The following is a 16,899-nucleotide window of genomic DNA, read 5'->3' as shown; positions in this document are numbered from 1 at the left end:
GTCTCCATAACATCCCTTGCAAATTTTTGGCATCGCTAAGCACTTTCAGAATACCGGCGCCAGGCTCACAACAAGTTGTGTAGACATTTTGTTGTGTTCTCCACTTAGTCCACAAGGGCAAAAGCAGACCTGGCTGGGAGTTCTGGGCCTGCTGGAGATATGGAGAAAGCCTACGGTGTGACAGACTCTTGGAAGCACCATTTTCGATAGCTCAGTACATTGCTAAGGGTGTTTTTATCAGAAAGCAGCTAGTTTAGTAACGACAGTCCTTGGTCATGCCTCAGCTCACTGCTCTGCTTCTGCACGCCCATTCTCATTTTGGGACAGCTACTTCTGACTGCATCAGCCATCTTGTATGTTCTCCACACCTTCTTCCAACCAGGGCAACCCTGAACCAAAAGTGCCAGTCAATATGCCAGCTCGTGTTCTTGTACAACCTCCTCCCACTCCCCATTTGGCAGGGAGAGCAAATGTATCTACTAAAAATACCTACTCTGACCTGAGCTGGTGATGTCAATTCTTAAACAACCCTAAAGAAGGGTTAACCAACTGTCCTCCTATGGTGAAAACAACAACCACCTTTGGTTTCTCAGTGAAGCCTATACACACTTCTGAAGCCAGACTTTCAAAGACATCCTTGTGTACCCCAACCAAGAAGATGACTTATCCGAAGCTAAGAAGGGGAGCAAGAAGAGATATTGAGGTATGAGTCAGCACAGCACAAGTGCTGTTTTGAAGTGGATGGACTATTAGAAGGCTGCAACGACTCGCAGTTACAGAGCAAATGCATTCCTTGTTGATTTGTCATGGAGACATGTAAGCGCAAAGCAGAACAGGTACTAGGAACTAGTATCAATGTTCCAAAGTCTGTAAAGCACCTGCCTTCTCCTCAGGATTTGCATACAGCTATTCCACATGTCCAGTCCTAACAGTCTTCTTCCATGCTTTCCTCATCATTGCACCAGCTTTGTGTTCAGCAGTTAGCTACTAGAGACCTGCTGCCTGGAGCAACAGCCATCTGCAAGAGGCCCTTTATGACCATAAGCAGGAGTAGGGCTGGGATCCAGCACACCATTGTAACTGGAAGCTAGTTACTCCCCCCTTCAGCTTGCTTAGCTGAAGCTCAGCTTGCAACTTGTCCAGTTGAGTTTTGGATATCATCACAGATGGGAGACTCTTTGTGAGTCTTTGCCACAACAGGTTGTCCACCCTCACTGTGAAGAATAATTCCCGCCCCCCCCCCCCCCCCCTTATATCTACTTGGAATTTGCCATGTTGCAACTTGATCAGTTGCCTTTTGTCATTTTTGCTGTGCACCTCCAAGAACAGTCTGGCTCCGTCTTCTCTATTCCCTCCCACTGGGTAGCTGAGGATGACAGTTAGATCATCCTGTAGCCTTCTGTTCTTCAGGCTGAAAAAAACCAGCGTTCTCAGTGTCTCCTTGTTTGTCACGTGCCCTAGCTCCCTATTCTTTTGGTGACCCTCCACTGGACTCATTCCAGTTTGTCGATATCTTTTTTGTATCGCAGTGCCCCAGACTGAGCACGGTACTCCGCAGGCAGTCTCACAAGCGCCAGATGGAGCCGGGGGTAGTAATTACTTCCCTTGATCTGCTGTCTGTGCTGGTACTAACGCAGCCCAGTATATGATTAGCTTTCATTGCTATGAGAGCAGTTGCGTACTCAAGTCCATCCTTGTTGTTCACTGGGATTCCCAGGACCTTTTCTGCAAAGCTGCTCTTTACCCAGTCAGCTCCTGGCTGTTGTATGTGTTTATCATATCCGAGTTGCAGGACTTCACATGTGCCCTCATTGAATTGGAAGATATTCATGTTGGCTCATTTCTCCAGCTTTCCAAAGTCCCACTGAATGACAGCCCTGCCCTTGAGTGTATCAGTTGCTCCCCTCAATTTGATGTTATCCACCTGTGTTACCACTTATTTGCCTTGACAAAGAACATATGTTGTTATTGGCATGTTGAGGCTCAGCACAGCTGATATCATCCTTGGCAGTGTGATCCGGGATGGATCCATGCTATGGCAGCTGCTCGTACTTCTCCTGCCACATAGAACTACCCCTACTTCTAGCACTGTGGTTGCCCAGGTGCAATGCTGAGACGCTAACTGTGAGATGCAGCAGTGCTGCCTTGGAGGCACTGTCTGGTTCCCCAGGCAGAAGGCTGGGCTGCACAAAATATCCTCACAGTGCAGCTGCGCTGGCATCCCAGAGTCCGTAAGCAGTAGATCTGACAGTGTGATGCAGGAGACCAGCAGCATGCTCATGAGTAACACTGGTACAAAGTCAAGGTAGGATCTCTAATTTGAAATAGCCGCTTAAAATTTGGCCGTGTAGCAGTGTCTTGAACTAGATCAAGCCTCTTACACCAGGGCATCTCTCTGTATAAGCTGCTTGTTGAACCGTAATCTGAAAATTATGCCTTCTATTAAATATGTGTCGTGGTTTAACTCCAGCCAGCAACTAAGTACCACGTAGCCGCTCACTCACTTCCCCCATCCAGTGGGATGGGGGAGGAACTCGGGAAAAAAAAAGGTAAAACTTCTGGGTTGAGATAAGAACGATTTAATAGAGCAGAAAAGAAGAAATTATAATGATAATGATAACACTAATAAAATGACAACAGTAGTAATAAAAGGATTGGAATGTACAAATGATGCACAGGGCAATAGCTCACCACCCACCGACCGACACCCCGCCAGTCCCCGAGCAGCGATTCCCTGCCCCCCCCCACTTCCCAGTTCCTAAACTAGATGGGACTTCACATGGTATGGAATACACCGTTGGCCAGTTTGGGTCAGGTGCCTTGGTTGTGTCCTGTGCCAACTTCTTGTGCCCTGGGTGGCCATGAGAAGCTGAAAAATCCTTGACTATAGTCTAAATAATACTGAGCAACAACTGAAAACATCAGTGTTATCAACATTCTTCGCATGCTGAACTCAAAACATAGCACTGTACCAGCTACTAGGAAGACAGTTAACTCTATCCCAGCTGAAACCAGGACAATATGTTAAGCTTTCCTTTTCACATAAACAACTGCACTGCTGACCATATTTTATACAAATAGGAAGCTATTTGTTATTGTGATTACTTTCCATTTTCTTGAGGTGGTAGCTTTTGGTTAGCTTAAAATATATTTGTACTTTAAAATATATTGCTTCATATTAGTGAAGCTGAGCACTGAGTGACACTGGCTCGGTGTCACCTCCAAAGCACTACAGCCTTCTGGAGAGCTGCCCTGACACAGAAGAGTTATCTTTTGGGTTTTTGAAACCAGAGCCCATGAAGTAAGGTAGGAAAAGCAAACCAATTGTCACTGGGTTTATATTTGTTGTACAAAGGTCTATAAACCCATTAGAAAAATGTTAGGGGTCCAAACCAAGAAAAATTAAAAAAACCTACATAAGTGTTTTTGCCTCTTATGCAGTTTATAGAGTGATCCAGAAAGCGTCAGCAGGAACGTGCTAAGTGTAGGACAAAATGTTGTTAGGGCAGCTCCTTGCACCAGCAGTTCCCTCCTAACTGTAGTTGCCACAATAATCCGGGTGGCCTGAAAGAAATGAGGAACCAGCAGTTGCTGACAGGTAAGTTTTGTGAGCAGTAAGTCAGGCCCTCATCTCCTTGCCAGACTGTAAAATGGCACAAATAATTTCAGCCCAGTGACTGTCATTTTACATCTGGGGGGGGGGGGGGGGGGCGGGGAGAGCCTTCTATAGCTGCAGAAGTTAATGCTTCTAAATCAATGCAAAACCACAAACCCTAGATGAGAAGCGAAGCCCTTCACTGGTGTGGTTTTTAGGATGCCCCAGTCCAGAAGAGCTGCTGCAAATTGAATGCATTTGACTCTGATTACTCTTCATAGCTATTTTGTGTGCTCTTATTTCTGCCCATTCACACATATCCGACGCTCCATCTGCTCTTTGTGTTCTATTTTCCATTTAGTTTTTGTCTGTACCCTCACCCTGTGAAGTTTGCGACACAGGATTTAATGAGCTTTTCAGTAAGAATGTATGAGTTATCAAACAGCATATGAAGTTACAGGACTTCTTTCTGGGTAGTTTTTGGCCTTACACAATTTCTGTCCAGTGTAATGGATTTGTTGTGCGGTCTGTATGACTTAGTGATCTCTTTCTGGGCTAATGTATTTTGATCAAGCTAAAATGAAGTTTTAGAAGTTATTAGAAAAATCAATTTACATCACTTAAGCGAATGAGCCGTCAGACATCCCGTGTAAAATCAACAGCTGAAGAGATGAAGAAGTTCAAGGTAAAGGGGACTATGACATTGTATGCCAGTGCCTGGTGGATTAGTGGGAGGAGGGACTTGAGGGGCTTTCCCCTATTAGCATGCCTAGTATAGTTTATACCGCATTAATGCAGCCATGCAGCTGGGCAGCTTCCTCTCTGTGTTGCATCATGTGAACCGTCTAATAAATGGAGCCTTTTAAAAACTTGTTGGAGGAATCTCAGGGCTTGAAAATTTATGTCCTAAGAATTGTGTAATAAAATAGACAAGAAGTGCCCATGCAGAACTGCATTTTCTCTTTAGGTAAAAAGCACTCTGAAAGAAAAGTTGAATAGTTGATCTAGCCATTTCTATTCCTGTAGCATGGTTTAAATCCAGTGGATACTCCCAATAAGAATAAACTCCTTCTCAGAGGGAATCTGCATTCTGATCACCTTTCCCCTCAAAAGGGATTGCCAAGCAAATGTCATGAAGAGATACAATAAAAGCTGGAAAAATCAAACTAGGAAAAGTGGAGTGAACAACTGTCTTTCAAAAAAAAGGAATCATGAACCTAATAAAGCAAAATGAAGTGTAGAGACAGGAAAAACATGGGATAGCAAAACTGACAGAAAGTAATACAGGAAAAAGCACCAAAACAAAGATGTCCTGAGATAAAGGCATTATACAAAGAAATCAATTATACTGTAAAGAGCATGGGGAGATATTTAAAGATATTGGGTTTGCAAAATGATAAATGAGGGAATATGCAATGAATTTAACTTTATCTTAGAAAGCTGATCATCACAAACTTCTTTTATGCATTCCAACGCTCACTCAATATAGATGTCATGGACAAGTGCAGGCCACGTAATTATGATGGGGAAACTGGACATCAAAACAAGAGATGAGCACAGGGAGGAAGTGCTATTAAAACCAAAACCTCTGTGCTTGCTTACAGTATGAAATTAGAAATACACAAAAGATCCTACAGAAGACTTGAAAAAAAATTTGTACGCTCCCACATCAGAGCACACTAATGCCCCATACCTTGAATAAATAGCGCTTGCTGTTCTCTAATTTTGACAGATTGTACTGCTGGAGTACTGAAAAAACAGTGGGTAAAAAAAAAGTCAGAGTGCTGAGCCAAGAATGAATAGGAGTCAGTTTAGTTTTTATCTAGTAGTTAACACGAGGAAAACTGACCTCACCTCGAAAACACTATCAGAATGTGTCATGGAAGTATAAAGGAAAATTTATGTATGTTTTGCTGCTTTTGTGAAGGTTTTGAGAAGTTTCAGCACGACAGACAGCTATGCATCATTGAAAAAATGTATTGATGACTCACAAAATCCAGAGTTTAGAAAACACTGTAGCTGAGAGAGAAAGCAGCATTGTGAGCAGATACTGAAACATCATAGTGCATCATCAAGGTATATTTTCTCTGTGAAAGCATTTGGTATTAAGTAGAAGGCATAACAAATGACAGTTTGGAATCATCTAATGGCATCTGAGTTAATGGAGCTTATATGAACAATATAATGTCTGTTAGCAATCTTCCTCTAAGAGTTCGATTAGAGAAGACCTTCAGAACTTGATGAATGTTTTGAAAAAAATTTATGATAAATGTTCAAAAAACCAAAAGTGCTAAGAATAGTCTCAGCAAAAGACAAAGTTGACAACTCATTTATTTCAACAGCCAAGCACTAGATCAAAGCTACTAGCACTCTAGCAATTAGTTGTAGTGCTGGCTTCACTGTGGGTTCCTGATCATCCAGTTGCCACCATTTACTACTTCATTGTGTTTTGCATGGGGAACAAAAGAATAGTTCCCTTTCCAGGCAAAACTACGACTTGATGGGGTAATAGTTTCCCCCCTTCTCCTTTCCTTAGGGTACAAGGGCCACATGGCATGGAAACCACATTCTTTTCCTTACTCAGGTGTGTACTCCAATGATTGCATTAATCCATGTGCATAGGGAAGCCTTGAGAAACCCCAGGTGATCCTCATGACTAACAAAACCCAGTAAGGCTTAATTCTCGTTTCAATAGTTGGGTTTTATCCATGCCATGTGTTGTACTATGACTCCTACTGCTGGCTTCTCCACTCTGCAGTCTTTTTGTCTTCCTTTTCACTATTCTTCCGTCCCTCCTCCCCTTTTTTTTGTTTTACTCTTTCTTCTTAAGAAAAACCAGGATGCCCCATGTCTTGTCCAAGTCATGGGAGTGCAAAAAAGTGACCTGAAGGCTGGAGGAAACTGCTGGTCCTGTTCAGCCATGCCAGGAGAAGCTCCTGGGATTAGCTTCTTTTGCTTCTGACACAGTTTTCAGTGAGTGGATAAGCACTAGAAGGGAAGTGGACAGATTTTTAGATTTAGCAGATGGAAGAAGGAAGATGGTATAAAATTAAACATTAATAAGCCCTTACAGAAATTAATTGCCATTTCCAATGTTATGCATGATAGAGAAAAGCAAATGTTCACATTCACCAGCAATTGTTCAAGATGTGATGGATGGTTAACCATCTCACTCAATAGTAAACCCCTGACACTTAAAAAAAGATGCAGAAATGAATCAAATTTGAAACAAGAGATGAATATTTAGTCAGTTGAATAGCCAAAACCACAAATGAGGAACTGTTGAGAATGATGTGCTTAGAGCACAGCTGCTTGAAGTAAGAGCTTACCACTACTATGTATCTGCAATACATTGCCTGACAATCACCAAATTGCTCTTAATTCTAGTAAAATCAAAGAAAAGCAACAAGAGAAAAAAATATCAGATGCATTGCTAGGTAGAGTCAGATTCCGAGAACACAGGACATTTTACAGCTTTCTCACAGATAATAGGATAGGAGATGGTGATCTGCAATCACTGGTTTGGAGATGTCAGTTTAAAGAGATGAGAAAAAGGCTGAGGAATTGGTATGGGGCCAAATGTGAAGGGAAACATTGTCAAGGTGACAATAAACAATTAAAATAAGGGGTTATTAAAGTGCAGCGCAGAGGAAAATAATGCATCTATTCCTGGGGTGTGGGGGGGGTGGGGTGGGGGGGGATATAAGCAAGGGGTTTTTTTTCATTTACATTAGTGTTCCTAATTATGTGTGATTGGACTGTGTAGATTTTTACTTCAAAAGGCACAAACACTGTGCTTCAGAACAATAATCTTTATTTATTTGCTGTCTGCTATTTTGCAGGATAATGATCTTTCCGTAAGGTTTTTTTTTTTTTTTTTTTTTTGCAAAAGAAGTAGGATTTCAAGTTTGCAATTGCATTGGCTCCCTCTGGTGGCATTCTGAAATTCTCTACTTTATAGTCCAGTAAGATTACTGATTCAAAATCAGTTTGATAGCAGAAATTTGAGATTACTATTTTATGTAATTGTTATATTAAAAATAGGAGAAACAAATAATCAAATATCTCTTAAATCCAATTCAGCTTACACAAAATCAGCTCATAAAATGAAATTCTAGAAATCTGGGTCAAAATAGCTGGAGAAAAACATCACTCATTTCCTCTCCCTCACATGCTCTTAACTGAATTCGTGGATAGCATTTTGCTAGTATGTTTGGAAAGGAGAGGAGTTACAACAATGTCTTAACTATGGGACTGGCCTGTTTCACTTGGCAGCAATAATCAATCAGTCTCTTACAGAAAGTTTTAATAAGAGAATTTCCATTTTGAAATTAAGGCGCTTGGCAGCTGTTGCCACTTTTATCCTGAGAGCTCTTGCCAGAGCTGAACCAGATGTGCAGTTGATGCCTTTTTTTGTCCATTTGTTATTAATAATGAATATAGAAAAGAGAGGAAAGAAAGGATAAAGAGGAACAGGAAATGGGGAAGTAGTTAGATCATTTCCCCTGTTTATGCATGTGCAAAGGACCCACATTTTGGGGGTTTTGCAAAAGATGAAATGAACCCTTTCGCCTAGAGTTGGGTAACTCTGCAGTTGCCCATTCTCAGTGTAGCAAGACTGACTGAGAGGAAGAAAATGATTAAAGTTGCATCACCACTGCATCCCAGTCCCCTATCTCTGCAGCGTAAGTCCTCATTACCAAACATGGTAGTTTTCCCAAATGAATGAATGTTCCTGCTCCTTCTTTTACTTAATAATAACTGACAGTTGAAGGACTGTTGCCTGGAACTAGAGAGAGAGTATTTTTTGGTCAATTTGACTCTGCCATGAACATTCTTAGGTTGATACACTGATATACTTTTAATTACAGCACTTTAGAAACTGTGAAAAGAGGAAGACAGGAAAAAGTCTAGTTTTGCTGTAGATTAACTGCTCAGATTGGAAGAAATTGTGTAGGCTTTTCTGTTTAAATAGATGAGGGGGCCACAATCTTTTCTGTCATAGTTTAAGGAAAGTAAAAAGGGAAATGCTAAAGATATTTTTTAGAACCATTGTTTCCTAAATGGCATTAAGACTAAGCTTTTTGAAATTACTTCAGTGCTCAATACCAACAATATTTTGCACTGCTGACAAAATTCAGGTGAAGATATCAAATTTTTGCCCAGTCTGACATGAGCAAAATCCTGACCCTACAAACTTGTCTGCTTAAGCAAAAGAATTAAAACAAACAGACAGCTTTTTAATGAACTTATTGGTCTACTGAGCCTGAAATATGAGCTTTTCAAAATTATTTCTGGCAGATTATTTCAGGTTTTAAAAAAAACCACACAACCAACAATACTTTGAGTAAGAGCTGCACATCTGTGAATAGTATATATATATTTGTCTACTACAGAATTAAGAATTTTCTATGATTCACTTACTAGTATATTTAAGCATAATAGCTTGGCATTCTTAAGGCCTATTTACATAGTTCTGCATACCTGCAAGTTCTTGGAACATTTCTTTAACCTGTAAGACACACACCATCAGATAAGCAATATATTGTGTGTGTCAGCATGTTATTCTAAAACATTTAATACAAACTTTAGTATTACTAAATCTTGTTTCTTCATGCAAGGAAGTCCTGTATTATTCAGCAAGTCCTTTACCTGACATTTCCGCAATGTGTGTTTGTTTTCTGTCTCCAAAACCTACTAATTTTGGACAATGCCTTTTTGTTTTTAAAACCAATTAAATCAGTAATAAGTTACCAATTTTTAAATAAAGCTAGCTTCTGAGCCAAGAAAGAATGTAAGAAATTTCAGCCATGTTTAAAAGGCAAAACTGATTGAAACTGTGCATTAAGAATGGAAAGTCATTCATAACTCTGCATTGTATCATTAAAAGCTGAGCATGACTATTTATAGTGAAGCACTGTCAAGAGCAATGTGTTGATGAGAGAACCTGACTTTTAGAACATTCCTAGATTAGGTGCATGTTAATGAGGCCTGTACAGTGCCAGAAAAGGCATGAAGAGTGAAGATAATATTTAGAAGCTGGAAAACATGTTTAAATTGCTTAGATACAAAAAATTGTAAAATCAGAGGCAAAAAGAGCTAAAGTAGGTAAAATTTTCACTTTCTAGCTATTTGTAAAGCAACTCTTCTTCCTATAGAGACTTAAAAATGTAGACTCATAATGCTTTAAAAATTTACTTCTAACAAATAATTGTATTAGTATTTGAATAGTAGTTAATTACTACTAATAAATAACCCTTTCCTGTTAAATAAATAATGATTAATACATGTATATTTTCCTGAAGGCATTTTTTTAAACAAAGGAGAGAAAGCAAACACTTTGCAGAGGGACTCCATTCCAATACAATGCTGAAACCAAGCTTTTTAGCTTTGCTTCTGTCTTAATCTGTGTTATATTAAGGATAATTTCAGTATAATTGGCAAGTACCAAGGCATTCAACTCTTAGGGGTGTGTCAATCCTTAAACCTGTGTACAGAATCACTTTTACAGTGCCCATCATCTGGTACAATTCCCCAGAAGATTTCAAAGTTGTCGGGATGCAGCTTTGTGAGACTATTTAGATCAGTCTGGGAGTCTGACCAAAAGATGTATATTTGGGGCAGAAGATATATCAGAAGAGAGCTCAATGGATTAATCAATCAGTCTTCTGGTCATCACTTTTATTCAGAAACAAATCCCTAGTATGCACGGGAGAGAGCTCCTAAAGTCTGACTGTCCCTGTAGAATAACATTGTATTTTCATAGGATGAAAGATTAAAACAGCAAAATGATACAGTTTTTTCAGGTAAATGAATTGTGGGTACCCTACGACAACAGGCATTCTTATCGTACACTACCTCCTGTAAATGCAGAGTGTAGCCATCTGTATTCCCTATATTTGGAAGTGAAAGAACAACTGTATTCAAAAATGGGCACTACAGGGCCAATTAATAATATCCCTATTCTCTTAACTAGAGCCATGCCTGTGTGTAAAGTTTAGATCTAGATCTGAGTTTGCCTACAATTTAGGGAGGGACAGAAGAGCATTGCAGTTCTGCAGACCGGATGCAGAACTTCAGCTAAGATATTTGGGAGAAGGATGTTGTGAATAGATACATATCTCAGATTCGAATACCTTTGTGTTTCAGGATGCATTCAGAATTTGGGTGTTGCCTTGTGCTAGTTCCATATTTAAACTTCCTCTTGTGGTAAAACAATTACCTAGTTTGATATTTTTGTGAGTGAAATAAAGAGAATTAATGGCTTTTGAAAAGACAAGGTAGTGAAAGCTATGTTTATAGAGTGGAAAATATGCACAGAACTCATGGAAAGAGGATATGAAATTTGGAAGGTTGCAACTCCAGTTTCTGCAGCCCATAAACCACAACATTTCCTTCATGTGTTTAGATGATACAGCCAAGAGACAGTCATTGTGCAGTGTGCTTTCTCCCCTTGCCAGGTCACATTCTGAAAGGGAAGACAGCATGAAGTTACATGTCAAAACCGGCAGTTTCATGGCTAGTCTTCAAGGGTTGGATACGGTGCACAGAAAGGATGGGGATGGGTGATGGTATCAGGGCAGTCCAATAACAGCTGGTGTGCCATGCACATGGTCAAAAGTTTACTGGTCAGAGATCGCAGCAGCTCGGCAAGCTCTGGTGCCTACATTGATTCTCTCACTCTGCATGCACATAATGGCGATCCCCAAATTGCAATCACTTATCTCCTAGCTCCTAACTGCAACACTTAATGAGAATACTGTGAACACTCCCTCCCTGTATAGTCAGTTGTACTGGTTTCTGCTGGGATAGAGTTATAGTAGCTAGCATGGGGCTTGGATTTGTGCTGGAAACAGTGTTGATAATGCAGAGATGTTTTAGTTACTGCTAAGCAGTGCTTAGACAGAGCCAAGGGATTTTCTGCTTCTCCCCCCACCCCAGCAGCGAGGTGGCACAGGCTGGGGGGGCACAAGGAGTTGGGGGGGACACAGCCAGGACAGCTGACCCCAACTGACCCGAGGGATATTCCAGACCATAGGATGTCATGCTCAGCATATAAAGCTGGGGGAAGAAGGAGGAAGGGGGGGACGTCCGGAGTGTACCAGCGGATTCAGACATGTTTTAAGAATTTCACCATTCCCCTGAGTGACTGGTGTGGCTGAGTCAGGATTTCAATATTCACCCATGTGTCTGGGGAGAACAGAAGGTACGTATAGATCTTTACCAGCGTGGAATACATTCCCTCCATAGTGGTACTAGTTAACGAGCTATGGGGAGGAAGGACTATTCCCCAGCTTTTTCTCAAATCCTTCCAAGTAACTCCTTCCAAAGCTTTAAAGAGTCCTTCAACACTTACATTCAGAAGATCTAAGGGTTCTAATTATAACCAGTTCTTCACTGCTGACCTGGATGATGAGGAGGAGAAAATGAGATCTCAGTGTGTTCCTTCCGTTTTTTATTCACCTGCAGTGAGTGTCAGAGAGATAACTGGCTTCTGTTGATTGCATAGGGCACCACTGTCTCAGGATACTAGGAAAAAGTTATATGAACAGCTGATTTGTGAACCGATTTGTTCTAAATTTGATGCTCATTTCTAGATTAAAGCCTCAGAACACAGATCTGCATGTACAAACTCTCTGGAGTTATTACATTTATGTCAAGAATCAAACCCGTGTAATGCTGGTGCTCAGGAAAAATTACACAGTGGCTGGAGAGGAACAAAACCATAACAGGATAAAAGTGCGTGATAACAGGAAAAATGAAGACATAAAAAGGAATTGGTTGGTTTTAAGGTTAGGGGAATGGGGCTCTATGGCTAAACTCAGCTGGCCTGGAGGAAGAGAAAAATAGGATAAATAAAAATATGTAGGAAAGAAGCATTGCCAATTAAGTTTTAATATGACTTGGGCAAGAAAGTAGCAATGTTTAATAAGAATCTGATTAAACTTGAATGTATTAAGTGGCAGGGGCAAAGATACATAAGGGGGGGGGGGCGTTTCTTAAATAGCTAGCACATATATTTGCTGTTCTCAACAACGTATTTTCTCAAAGGAGAATTTCAAAATATGACACTGGAATTCCAACAGTCCTCCCATTTCCTGGACCAGATTTTCCTCCCTTTTTTTGAATCTCTGCATGCTTTACAGCTTCAAAAATGTTGCAGAGGGATAGTTAAATTGTTCAGGAGTTACACTTGTAGACAGTAGTTAGGAGATTTGCAAGCTGGGAGAAACAAATTTCTGAATAAAGAAAGAAAAAAATAGCAAGAGAGATCCAAGTATGCTTCAGGGCACGCTGTTCTTTATGACTGCAGCAGGTGCAGCAAGTGATGTAGCTTTGCTGTGCAACGAGGATTAGGTGGCTACAGTGCACAGTCCCAAAGAACCTTGGCATATGAGTGAGTGTCACCTAAGCAGCACACACTGCCTTGCCATAGCTTACAGGGATTGGAAGAAGATAGTTTTGTGACAAACTTGAGGATAATGGGGGTCAGAGAGGCTCATCAAATTCCCTTCAGATTTTTCGAAAGAAATAATGTCACCAAAGTGAATACTCCAGCCTTTAGACCAGTGCAGCTTCTGTGAGTAGGCTGAACTACAGGATGCTTTGGATAGAAAATTCTTCCTTCTGTCCTTTGCCTACTGTTCAGCTGGGAAATTGCTCATTAGTGAGTACTAACACTGGCTTAAGCACCCAAACTTCTCATAATTCATATCCTCTGGCCAGAATGTCCAAATGTGATTTTTGAGCCTTGGACAGCTCATGAGCTAGTGATGTGAACTTGCTCCGTTGCTCCTATGTCATGTGGTGAGTTACAGGGTAGCACTGGCAATGAGTCTGGGCGGTGATCTGAACCCTCAGCCACTGGGCCAATGTAGTGGGACACACAGTCCTGGGCCACAGAAGGATTCAGCTGTCCATCCAACACAGCCTCAACGGGGAGAAGGAGGTGGTGGGACCTTGTGGATCTACTATAACCACCTGTCTGTGGACCAGTGCTGGATGTCCCTTCTCCTCAGCTGTTATGGGGGTTGGTTTTTGCAATATGGAGATTTTGGCACGCTGCTTGTAGGCTCTGAAAGATTATGCACATTGAATAATATATATAATAGAAGTTGCATTTGATTAAGAAAAATGCATATGATATTGCCAAATTCAATTTCAATTGCATTTATTTTGAAATTAAAAACAATTTAAAATGTTGGATGATTAGGATGCACTTTGTAGAGTAGGCTTTTGCATATTATCCAAACAGAAAATGCCAGCACTTGGACATGTAGCCCGTTAGCTGCACAACTCCCAGTTATGGGATCAGAGCAGTTCACAGAAATATTTCAGAGTTTATAAATCTATATTCCAACCACTGCCCTATTAGCACTCACTCTATGTTCACAATCATAGGACCATATATGCCTAACCTACACTTTCTGAGCCGATATGATGCCAGTGCAGTTTCACATACTCTCAGCATAGGTGTCTGTTGGAGCCAAGGGCTGCAGTGGCTTTGACTGTGTTCCCTGTTCTGTGCAGGGTTCCATGAAACTGGGGAGAATCAGGATCAGATATTCAGCTGCTCTTGATGCATTTTCCCCACCTTACATTCATGATGTTAAGAATATAATCCACATGGTGAACAAGTGGCATGAACTTTAAACCTTCCAGGTGTCCTTTTAACTGTTTCTAAGACAAATAGCTTGTCACTGTTTCCCATGAAAACTGCTCAAAGAAGGCATACAAAGAAACATTTTAGTTGAAAGAGGAGGGGAAGACAGCTATGAATTTTAGAGTTCACTTTTAGGGGTCAAAATACTATGATAAAAGCATTTAGAATGTAATTTGTGAAGTGAACCCAAGCCAAAGAGCATTCTTTGGGAAGCAAGACAAAACATTGCTCTAGCTTATTACTCAGGACAGACTGCTAAATGTTTTTAGTGTGACTGTTACAGATCCTTTGTCATTAGCAGACACAGGTGCAGAGTATGAACACCTTGACCTGGGAGATAATTAACAGGAACAGAAAACAATATGACCAAAAGCTGGTCCTTCTCTGCTGTATTGTATCATCCCTTCTGGGAGGCATAGGATGCAGTAATATCAACAAGTATTAAGCTAGGGCTTAATCTCAAGCCTCGGGTTCTGCCAGCTTCTGCATTGCTCCTTTCTTCTTAGCAGAGCTTGGTTGGGTATTAAGGATGTGATTATGTCTAAGCTTCAAAGTCAGCGCTCGCTGATACAATTAACTAATCCACATCTCTCAAAGCTGAAGCTAGTTGTTTATTTTTAGGTAGAGCTATTTTTCATCTGAAAGCACTGATTTATCAAAACTGAAGTGTTTCGTGGGAAGATGCTCTAGCAAAAATTGAATAGAGCTGTCTGCTGAGGAGGCATGTGTGAGAACCTGCCAGTTTGACAAAGCAAGGGGCAATGGCAAGTTAAGAGCACACAGCCCTGGATCCAGATGTGTGGCTCTTCGCAGGCTCAGCTTCTCTGTTCTCAGTTTTTAAATATCTCACCTCAGGCCTGCCAGGAGCCACCAATGGGGAAATCCTCAGTATTTAGGCCTAAGCTGGCCAGCCACACCAAACGTTGGCATAGGAAGGCCTGGGGAACATGGGGGAACTCTGTGGAAAGGTAAAAACACAAAGAGATCTGGACTTTTGAAAACTGATTTCAGAATTTCTTTGCTGTGACAACTTGAGTTTTTAAAGTGAAAGAGAAGAGGCTTTTCTACATTCTCTCAGCAGAAAAATTCCTGTCTCTAGACAATGATATCTGCAAATGTATGTATACAGCATTAGCTTCCCATTTCCGAAGTTGTCTCCACAGGGCTTCTTAAAGCTTACCTGTTTCAAACATAGAAATACAGGTTCTGAGACACACAGCAGCAGTCACCAAGGGAAAATGCTAAGACAGCAGCATGGTATGAACTAGCCAAATAGAAATCCCACATTGCAGTTACACCGCTTTGTGAAAGGCGTCTAAGAATGCATGCATTAGTAGATGCCATTCTCAGGAATTTTGGGGTACATACACACCGCTGTCCCACTGCCTCCAGCTCTGGGTTGCTACATTTAGGACTTGCAGTTTCACCTCGTTGTATTTGCCTTTGGACAAAGCACAAACAGAGCATCTGCTCTGTTCCCCTGAACAGTGACTCTAAAGATCTAGGGTCAGAAGCTGTGAAATAACTACTCTCAATTCCCTGAACAAGCTTGCTATTGAACTGACTCCTTTGTTCTTACCCAGGGAGAGCAGTCATCTCTCTAATTTGCTTGGCAGCCAAACCACAACCTCCTACTATTCAACATATTCTGAAACTATAAAGCATTGGTTTGAATAGTGTTTTATAGTGAGGGGTTATATAAAAGAAGAGAGACACTGACAAAGGCAACCTAAGTACTTGTCTACATAATTACACTAGTATAATTATACTGCTAAGGTAATACTTGTATTACTCACCCAGGATAAGTGTCTGGGTTTTTTTCCCTGCAGCACTATATCTCTTTTAAAGCACTATGATGATGTAAGTCTTGGCTAGATTACAGTATTGGGTTTGCTAGGACTTGAAACTTTCAGTGTTTAGGTACCCTGATCAGTAAAGAATGAAAATTTGATTGATATGGATGGATTGGATTGATATGAAGAGGATGGATCAGTGCCTCCTCTCAGACTTGTCCTCCTGTCTCTACAAGCACTTTCCATAGTGTTCAGCCCAGTCTACTGTCTTGGTGTCTATATTCAAGATGCTTCAGGACCTGGCCCCAGTTTATTTAAAACATCCTATAAAGTGCCAGGAGAAAGACTGCAGTGAGCAAACTCAGGAGAGGAGCAACAAGTATCAAAAGGGGGCTGCTCACTTTCCAGAGGCTGCTGGCTGTTGTTTTACTCTAACCTCATATTGCTTTCCCAGTCATCATACAGTCATACTGAAAAGCCTGCCATGATTATCAGCCATTCCTTGAATGAAAGTAACGAACAAATTTTCATTCTTGATTGGCCAAAATATGCTGGTTTGTACAGTGGCAAATTGGGAAGGAAAGTGCATGTGAAGAATGGTAGTTCCCAGTACATGTTCCTGGGTTCTGATAATCTGAAGTTTATGCCTGTTTTAAGACAGAGTTTGTATGGTGTTGGTGTTTAAAATGAGCAGTATTCCTACCTCTTTATGAACGTAGAGGTCTGTTTGGAGAAGCAGAAGGGTATACATGGGTTCTTCACTTTTGGTCTAGGTTCTGCTTCTTTGATAGGAACCAAGATTTCCATAGTCCGTGTCAGGCCATGAGGTTCTTCTCTAAACCAGGATT

This window comes from Accipiter gentilis, chromosome 34 (assembly GCF_929443795.1).
Source record: "Accipiter gentilis chromosome 34, bAccGen1.1, whole genome shotgun sequence".
NCBI classification, from domain to species: domain Eukaryota; kingdom Metazoa; phylum Chordata; class Aves; order Accipitriformes; family Accipitridae; genus Astur; species Astur gentilis.
The sequence above is the reverse complement of the archived record's forward strand: the minus strand, read 5'-3'. Positions refer to the sequence as shown.